At 38.4% G+C, this 9,240-nt stretch overlaps 1 protein-coding gene across 6 annotated transcripts in view; it reads left to right on the top strand.

The window, feature by feature from the left end:
• Positions 1-9,240, top strand: part of LOC122555933 (inactive N-acetylated-alpha-linked acidic dipeptidase-like protein 2) — a 941,631-nt gene that overhangs the window by 226,420 nt on the left and 705,971 nt on the right. For 5 of the 6 annotated variants that reach the window (XM_043702221.1, XM_043702219.1, XM_043702222.1 and 2 more), the window contains one exon: positions 2,333-2,383. The exons of the other annotated variant lie outside the window; for it this stretch is intronic. The gene's annotated coding sequence lies outside the window, so the exon portion shown is untranslated. The remainder of the gene's footprint in view (positions 1-2,332; positions 2,384-9,240) is intronic. 6 annotated transcript variants of the gene reach the window in all.

A 9,240-nucleotide genomic window follows, 5' to 3' on the forward strand; every position in this document is an offset into this window, starting at 1 on the left:
AATTTAGCATGGCCAATTCACCTGACCTGCACATCTTTGGACTGTGGGAGGAAACCGGAGCACCCGGGGAGAACGTGCAAACTCCACACAGTCAGTTGCCTGAGGCGGGAATTGAACCCGGGTCTCAGGCGCTGTGAGGCAGCAGTGCTAACCACTGTGCCACCGTGCCGCCCACATGTGTAGGGGTGGAGAAGGACCCTATTTCGCTCCTTTTGGGCCTACCCATTGTATTTCCTGCAGACTCGCATAACTTGGATATCAGAAAACCCCCCAGGCCTGTCGGGTTGGCGGAAGATTTTTTATTATTTGGGGTTTAGTTTTGTATTATTTTTGTACTGTTTTGAATTGCATTGTTTTGCATTTGTTATAATATTTAAAAATCTGTTTTTTCTTAATAAAAATATATTCTATAAATAAAGAAGGAAGCTCACCAGCACCTTCTCAAGGGCAGTTAGTGACGAGCAATACATGCTGACCAGCCAGTGACATCTATGTCCTGCAAATGAATAAAAAAAAACTATATATTCAATTCTTATTTTAATATCCAGTGTTAAAATGAATTGTGTAAAGGTGACAGAAGTCTGTGGCTGAAAATACCACTGAGCACACTAAATAGGAAATTCAGTCAAGACAGATCTGATTTCTCAGCAATCCCCCAACTGTTAGTAACACTGGTTCACTAATTCTAATTAAAACTTCACAAGGAATCCCATTTTCAAAGATCTGGCTTTGAAATTCCGCTGAAGAGCACCATGTCATGTATTGCCTTAATGACTGCTCACATTATAGTGGTTTGCTCTCATTTCCTGGAACTATAGTCTACTGGTTTCTGGAAACTCTACTCAAAGACACAACATTACTTTTTCACAGCCAGCTTCACAATTTTTGTGCTGGCCCTAATTTTTTTCTGACCTGTCATCTTTGCTCAACTGCACCAAATATTGCTTGTGGCTTTTTTAAAAAATCCCACTCTGCTGCACTGAGCTATTAATGGCTTATTGGCTTCATCTGAGTCCCCAGGTGGTCCCAGATCTTTTCCTGAGCCCGAGCCCAAGTAGTTAGTTGAACCGACTTGCTCCCAGGACTTTTTCTGTGTCCAAACTGTTGGAAACGATCAAACAGTTCCTGGAACAACTTCTAACAACCAGAGCTTTATGGCCTTCTGTCACCTTCTCTGTAGCATTGATAGCAGCAGTACTTTTTGTTTGAAGCTTAATCCTTTGTTTGATTCCTCACTCCCTCTCTCTAACTATCATACTACTATACTGACTAACGTTTTGAATTGCTCTTCAGTGACCCTTGAAGAGTTTTGAGTGATGTATTGAAAACCTTGCAATTTGTGCTGTCCCAATTGCTAGTCAGAATCAAATGCAACTAATATTAGAACACGATGTTCCCTAAATGTTACAATTTTTGCAGCTTGTTGGCTTACATAGTACAAAAGAAAGATGGATTTTATCGCATCACTTATGTCTAATATTGTTAAATTGCTTCAGGTTTACCCTAGTTGATTGTTAATCAAGTCAGTTCTCTGCATCGGAGGTCCAGGTTACAGCAGAGTGCAGTGTCATTTAATATTTTGCTCTAGACATTAAAGAGCAATTCACATCGTAGATATGTTAATACATATATAAATGCATCATCTTTTAATAATATAACCTACCATGAGGCTAAATAACTAAAGTAAAAAAAGCATAATTATTATTAGGACAACAGAATCAAAATCATAATCAGCACAATAAATTATGTAGCAATATAATATCTCAGCCGTCGACTTCACTTTTTGAGTGTCAACCTTGAATTGAATGGTGCACTCCTTTTGAGTCAGAACATCAAATCCCACACCAGACTTTTGAGCACATGACCTCTATTGACACTTCAGTTTCATACTGAGGGATTGCTGCATGGTTGGCGATGCAGTCTTTTAGTTGAGATCTGAAATCCAAGCTCCAGTAGGTGGTAGAAAATATTCCATGGAAGGAATTGTTATATCTTGGCTAATGATTGTCAAACAACATTATCAAAGTGGCTTATCTGGTTGTGCTGCACATTACTTTTGTGGGTCTTATGCTGTGTGCATATTGCGTGACACGTAGTGTAACAAATTGAATCATCTTAAGTAGTGACTATGCTTTACTGGATGCCAAGCACTTTCACAGTTCAGTGTCAGAGATGCTACGTGATTCTTTTAGTAAAACTGATGGAAAATCACAACCTGAAACATTAACTCTGTTTCTCTATGCAGATGCTGCTTACCTTGTTGATTTAGTTTTTTAGTTTTTTATTGTTCGTATTTAAGTATTCCCTTTCAGTTCTGACTTTTACCTTATAGATGTGGACCAATAGTGAGGAGTAAAGCAGTGAATTACTTGTGGAATGTAAGGTATGTGATTTTTATATATTTTTATATAATTTATTTTAGAGTTTAGATTTTTTTCTTTGTGACATGTGGTATTTTGACTATGTTTTAGGGAATTTAATGATTACATTGTCAGTATTTCTGGAGCCAGAATTCTTTTGAAACCAATATGAGAAAGGGAGCCTCTGGGGTCACAAAACAGATTTGTTTGCATTGAGAGAGTTGCACAATCCAAACAGAATAAAAATATTGAGGAGTATTCACTTGCTTTCTGTTTAAAAGAATCAAGAGTTTTTTTCTTTGCTTAAGGGAAATTCAAAAGCATGAAAAGCTTTTGTTTTTTTTCAGTTTGTAGAGGTACAAGTTTCTTCAGAAGAAAGGAGATAGCTTAGAACTGTTAGGAAATGGGTTACCACATGTAAATAATTTCAGTTGAAAGTTCCAGACTAGAAATGCTTGGTTAGAACCCTGAAGGGGGTCACTGACAGTTAATAAAGTCTAAACTCCGTTATGTGACTAAATAAGGAATAGGCCAACAAACTCTTAAGACTAGAAATTGGAAGAATTTGCAAAGTGAAAGGTCTTGACGTGACAGAGAAGTGAATGCCCTTTGGTATTTGAGTGCTGAAAGGTGATGGTGGTGGGATAGATAGGATCATATTCTGACGATTGCCAGGGACCCGGGTTTGATTCCAGCCTCGGGCGACTGTCTGTGTGGAGTTTGCACATTCTCCCCGTGCCTGTGTGGGTTTCCTCCGGGTGCTCCGGTTTCCTCCCACAGTCTAAAGATGTGCAGGTTAGGTGAATTGGCCATGCTAAATTGCCCACAGTGTTCAGGGATATGTAGGTTAGGTGCATCGGTCAGTGGTAAATACAGGGTAGGGAAATGGGGCAGGGTGGATTACTCTTGGGACGGTCAGTGTGGACTTGTTGGGCCGAAGGGCTGTTTCCACATTTTAGAGATTCTATTAAAAAAAATGTTAAGTGTAAATAGCTTGATTTATTTTATTACATCTTTTCTGTTGATTTTAAACTTGTTTTACTGTTACAGAAAACGAATGCGCAACATTACATGTTTGTGTTTTAGTTTAAGAGAACCTCATTAAGTAAACAAAAAAACTAAATATAACCTACCAAGCCCTATTTCAGTCTGGGATCTTACTTGTCTACTAATTACATCAGTTAGAATCCATAACAATTTGTTGTAGAATTCTCAGTCTCTAACCTGCTCTTTTAACCACTGGTCTTTACATTTTGGTTCAGGTAAGTTTTTGGTCAAAGGTAACTTCTGAGATGTTGATCTTGGGGCATTTAGCAATGAAATACATTTAGCAATGCTGTTGACTAAATGTATTTCAAACAGCTCTTAAGAATCTCACCGTCTTTCAGGATAGAGGAGCCTTCAATACTTATGCATGTCGGCACACTGTGCACCATATACGCAAAGGCACTGCAGCATCTTCCAAAGTTGTGGCCTCTATCACTGAGAAGGACAATTAAGGGCAGCATTGGAATGCTGTCACCTGAACAGTCCTCTACAAGCATCACAGCATCCTGAGTTGAAAATACCATCCCTTTACTGTGGCTAGATCATAATCCTGGCAGCCCCTCCCTAACACCATTGAGGTTTACCTGCACCACATGGGCTGCAGCATTTCAAATAGAAGGCTCACTTTCACTTTCAGAGGAGCAGTTCTGGCTCGGCAACAAATGCTACCTTGTTAGTGACACACTGATCCAAAAAAAGAATTTTAAAAACCACGTCCAAAATTTGTAGCACAAATTGTTCTGCAATGTTTGACACCCTATTTTCAGAGTTATTAATTAGCTACATCTGATTATACTAAGCGAATGGCCCTGAATGCACATATTGTATAATTATTGGTCCTGTAGTTCAGTCTCTCGCATGCGCTTTTGTATATATGTGGTTAGGTCTGATTCCAGTGTTTAGAAAGTAAATTCTAAAACACTGGTTTACTTTTGACTTGGAAAAGAGTCTAGTTCTGGTTTGAAATGGATTTCAACAGAATGCCCAATGAGTAATATTGTAAGCTTCGCAAAACTGTGATGTAGTAAGTACTACTTTATTTCAGGTTAGTGCATATGGATTTTATTGTATTATATATTACATTGCATGTTGCCATATTTGATATGCATATCTTACACTCTATCAGATTTAAAGAGATACTATACATGGTATCAATATGGATTACTGCCAAATGTACATACATAAATACACATGATGAAAAGGTGAAGGAAGCTTACATTATTAGGCCTGACGTGTTAAAATACTGTGTCAGTGGGGGAGGGGATTTCAGAAAATCAGCAGTGGAGGAGCAGGAGTTCCCACTTTCCACCAATCTGTAATTGACACCAAATCACTTTGAGTATACCAATCATGGCTGACGTTAAAGTGTCTCAAAAAGAAAGTCTCTGTAAGCTGAACATTTTGTACTTGAGGTAAATTTTGTTTTAAACTGATCAATTTCATTTAAATGCTGCTTTTATCTATTACAAAACACCTTTTAAATATGGAAATTTAAAATCTGAAGTTTAAACATAGTTTCATTTGCATAAATGAAATAACAGAACTATACTTTTAATATTGGAAGGTTTTGGAAAATCTGTTTTTCTGGAATAATATGTGTACCTGCTGGTCACATTTTCACAGTGATGAATGTGCTTATTACGAAGAGTTTGCCAGGCCTTTATTTAAAAGAAACTAAGCCTTCCTAATATGCCTTATTTTTAAACACTGATCTTTTGTACTTTGAATTTTGGCACTTTCTCCATCTATAATTCTTACTTCCACAAAAATAATTTCAACACGCATATTGTATAATTATTGACAAAGATTATTTTGTCTACTGATAAAATGTGAGAGCATTCAGAAAATCACGTAAAAGTATTTATGTGATTTCCTTCTCAAAGGATTCATACTTAAATGCTTTCCAGTTTTAAAAATAATTTGTTAAAAGAGATGAGGAATGTAGAGTTATAACCTCAAAGACATATATTTAGAAATCAAAGGCTATAAGCAAAGACACTGCAGTTTAAAAAAAAACTTCCCTTTGAACAATGATGTATTGCACCAGCCAAACCTATTATTGGTGAACTCTGAAGAAATTAAATCCATGTCTTCTGCTCACAAGTTATTTACATATTTCTTGCTCTTTGAACAAGTCTATTCCTGTTGAATTCTCTGCAGCAGCAATAGAAATAAAAACATATTATTAGGACTTGTCACCTAAGACATTCAAACTAACATGGTTAAATGTACCTTAACCATTTTGCAGTAATATTGGATTTATTAATTTGCAGTGTTGCCATGAAAGGTATTTTTAAAAAAAATGACTTTATTGAAGGTGGCTGACACTGTGGGTTGGAAATGTACTATGCTGTTCTGGAACACTGACTTAAATTTAGCCAGACTGAAAGGATGAAAAGAGTCGAGAGTGTGGTGCTAGAAAAGCATAGGTCAGGGAGCATCCGAGGAACAGGAGAATCGACGTTTCAGGCAAAAGCCTTAATCAGGAGCTTTTGATGCCTTACCTGCTATGCTTTTGCAGCACCGCACTCTCGACTCTCCTCTCCAGCATCTGCAGTCCTCACTTTAGCCTGATAGGATGAAAATGTCAGCCTGGCTGCTCATTTCAATTTGAATTGTGTTTGGTCAGACTGAATCCAGTGTTACTATGCCCACGTTTAGAATAAAACTGTTTGGTTATTCAGATAGGCCTAATGATGTTTGAGTTGGAAAATAGAAATTACTACACTGGTGCAATTAGATATTTCCTGAGATTGGGCCTCAAGAAACTTTGTTGGGACAAAGTACAGCAGGCTTTCATTTGTATAGAACTGACCCAATCACTGTTTGACATGAAAACAGGGAAAGCTGGGAATTCTCAGCAGGTCTGGCAGCATCTGTGGAGAGAAAAACAAAGTTTGTGTTTCAGGTTTATCATGTTTCATGATAATTTGAACAAAATGAACTGCCTGAAGAAATTGTTATGGAACAGACTAACCCCCTTAAAATATATTGAAAAGGTAGCCTAAACCCCAAAGTTTTCTTATTTTTAAACGTGTTATGCTCCTGAAGCAATTCATTTGGTTGAACCAGGCTTGAAGCAAAGCACATTATATTCTACACTATAGTTAAAATACAAATTAAAGAGAGAATTATTCTGCCAGGTTTTCCAATAGTTTATTTAACAAGTAAACAGCAACTGTTCCAGGATAGTAACATTGCATAAATACACCCTTGCCAATGAAAAATTCAGTAAAATGGATTGTCTGACATGCAATTCTCCGGCCTAGGAGGAAAGAACGTAAAGATAAACTTTTGTGTGTGTGTGAGAGAGAGAGAGAACTGAAACATTTTCTCATAATATGGAGAGATTTAAAACAGTGTCCAAATACTGTATCAATAGCTACTGAAAGCTAAAATAAAATTCTGGTTCTGTGGGAGCTTGACCCCACCCCTTCATGCTGCCTCTATTTTTCCAACTTGAAAAAAACCCAGGGTTTCACAAACTGTTTACTTTATTGGCTTGGAACAGAACAGTCGGGACCTCTGTCTCAACTTCTCTTCATTAAACAAAAAGGACAAAATATATCTCTTAAAGCCAAAGGATCATTACAAAGTGGTAGATGTTGATACATTTACAATATTTAAAATACATTTGAACAGGTACAATAACAGGCAAGATTCAGAGAGATATGGGCCAAACATAGGCCAATGGAAATATTTTAATTTGGGAAACTTGGTCACCCTAGACAAGTTGGACCAAAGGGCCTGTTTCCCTGCTGTATGACTCTATGAATAATTTTTATTTTATTTTGGAATTCAACTATGCACAATATTTTATTCTCCCATTAGTGGCAAATGTTTGATGTGGATACTGGAGTGTAGAATTTTCAATTGACCTACATTTGTTCCTATTTGTAACTTGAGCAGTGTGTGCCTGAAAATATTTTTGGCAACTATAATTTAGATAAATGTGAGGTGTTGCATTTTGGTAAGGCAAATCAGGGCAGGACTTATACCCTTAATGGTAAGGCCCTGGGGAGTGTTGCTGCACAAAGAGACCTAGGGGTGCAGATGCAGAGTTCCTTGAAAATGGAGTCACAGTCGGACAGGGTAGTGAAGAAGGCACTTGCTGTGGTTTCTTTCATTGGTCATAACATTGCATATAGAAATTGGGATGTTACGTTGTGGCTGTACAGGATATTGGTGAGGCTCCTTTTAGAATACTCTGTACAATTCTGGTCACTCTTCTATCGAACAGATGTTGTTAAACTTGAGAGGTTGCAGAAACAATTTACGGAACTGGAGGGTTTGGAGAGGCTGAATAGGCTGGGGTGTTTTACCCTGGAGCATTGGACACTGAGGGGTAACTTTATAGAAGTTCACAAAATCATGGTGGGCATTGATAAGGTGAATAGCAAGGGTTTTTTCCGTGGTTGAAGTGTCCAAAATGAGAGTGCACAGATTTACAGTGAGAGGGAAAAGATTCAAAAAGAACCTAAGGGATAACATTTTTGTACAGAAGGTGGTCCATGGAAGGAACTGCCAGAAGAAGTGGTGGAAACGGGTACAATTACAGCATTTAAAAGGCATCTGGGTATATAAATAGGAAGGGTTGGGAGAGGCAAATGATACTCGGTCAGATTAGGCTATCTGGTCCGTGTGGACGAGTTGGACCAAAGGATCTATTTCTGTGCTGTATAATTCTATGACTCTATAACTGGTTTTCTAGTAGTCCCTGTTCATTCCCACTACTTAGGACAAATAACAGAAAACAGAATAAGAATAGACAAATCATTTTCACAATGGTTGAATATTTCTAATGGGATGCCACTTGAATGACCCAGCTCCTCACAATCTAAATTAGTAACTTTGATGAAGGGTTTGATTGAAATCAATCCAGTTTTATTGATCATACAAAGCTAAATATGAGAATTCTTGTGTCGAGGGCATGGACTGTGCAAAGGAAAGCAAATAGATAAAAGGAGTAGGCAAGGAGGTGGCAGATGGAGAGCAACATAAATATATGTACAGAAATATGAATTTGCAACATAATCCTATTAGTAAAATCAGGGGTGATCTGATCTGTTTCCAATTCAACATTCCCATCTACTCCTTTGAGTTATTTTCCTAACGAAAGTCAATCTACCTTTGCCTTAAAAATATCCAGGCAAATTCCCATCCCTCTGCCCCTCCTGTAGAACAATGTGTTAAGAGAAACAATCTGTCTTAAAGCAGTAGTCCCTAATTTTAAAATGTAAACATGTTTAAAAAAATTGAGCTTATTGTGATTTTCATAACCACGTGATATCTCAAAGCAATTTACAACCAAATGTAGTCGGTGTTTTAAAAAAAATGTCGAAGCAAACTCCTAAACTGCAACGTGATCAAGAGCAGACTTCTTGTCATGTTGGTTGAGGAATGTTGGTTTGCTCCTGCCCCACCGAACTCATCTCCGCATACCTTGACACGGTCCTGTCCCCCTTAGTCCAAGAACTCCCCACCTACGTTCGGGACACCACCCATGCCCTCCACCTGCTCCATGATTTTCGCTTCCCCGGTCCTCAAAGCCTTATTTTCACCATGCACATCCAGTCCCTGTACACCTCCATCCCCCATCACGAAGGACTCAAAGCCCTTCCTTTCCCGCCGTACCGACCAGTACCCTACCACTGACACTCTCCTTTGACTGACTGAACTGGTCCTCACCTTGAACAACTTCTCTTTCCAATCCTCCCACTTCCTCCAAACGAAAGGAGTAGCCATGGGTACCCGCATGGGCCCCAGCTATGCCTGCCTCTTCGCCGGATATGTGGAACAGTCCATCTTCCGCAACTACACTGGCCCCAACCCC

Source organism: Chiloscyllium plagiosum, chromosome 13 (genome assembly GCF_004010195.1).
Source record: "Chiloscyllium plagiosum isolate BGI_BamShark_2017 chromosome 13, ASM401019v2, whole genome shotgun sequence".
In the NCBI taxonomy this organism is placed as follows: domain Eukaryota; kingdom Metazoa; phylum Chordata; class Chondrichthyes; order Orectolobiformes; family Hemiscylliidae; genus Chiloscyllium; species Chiloscyllium plagiosum.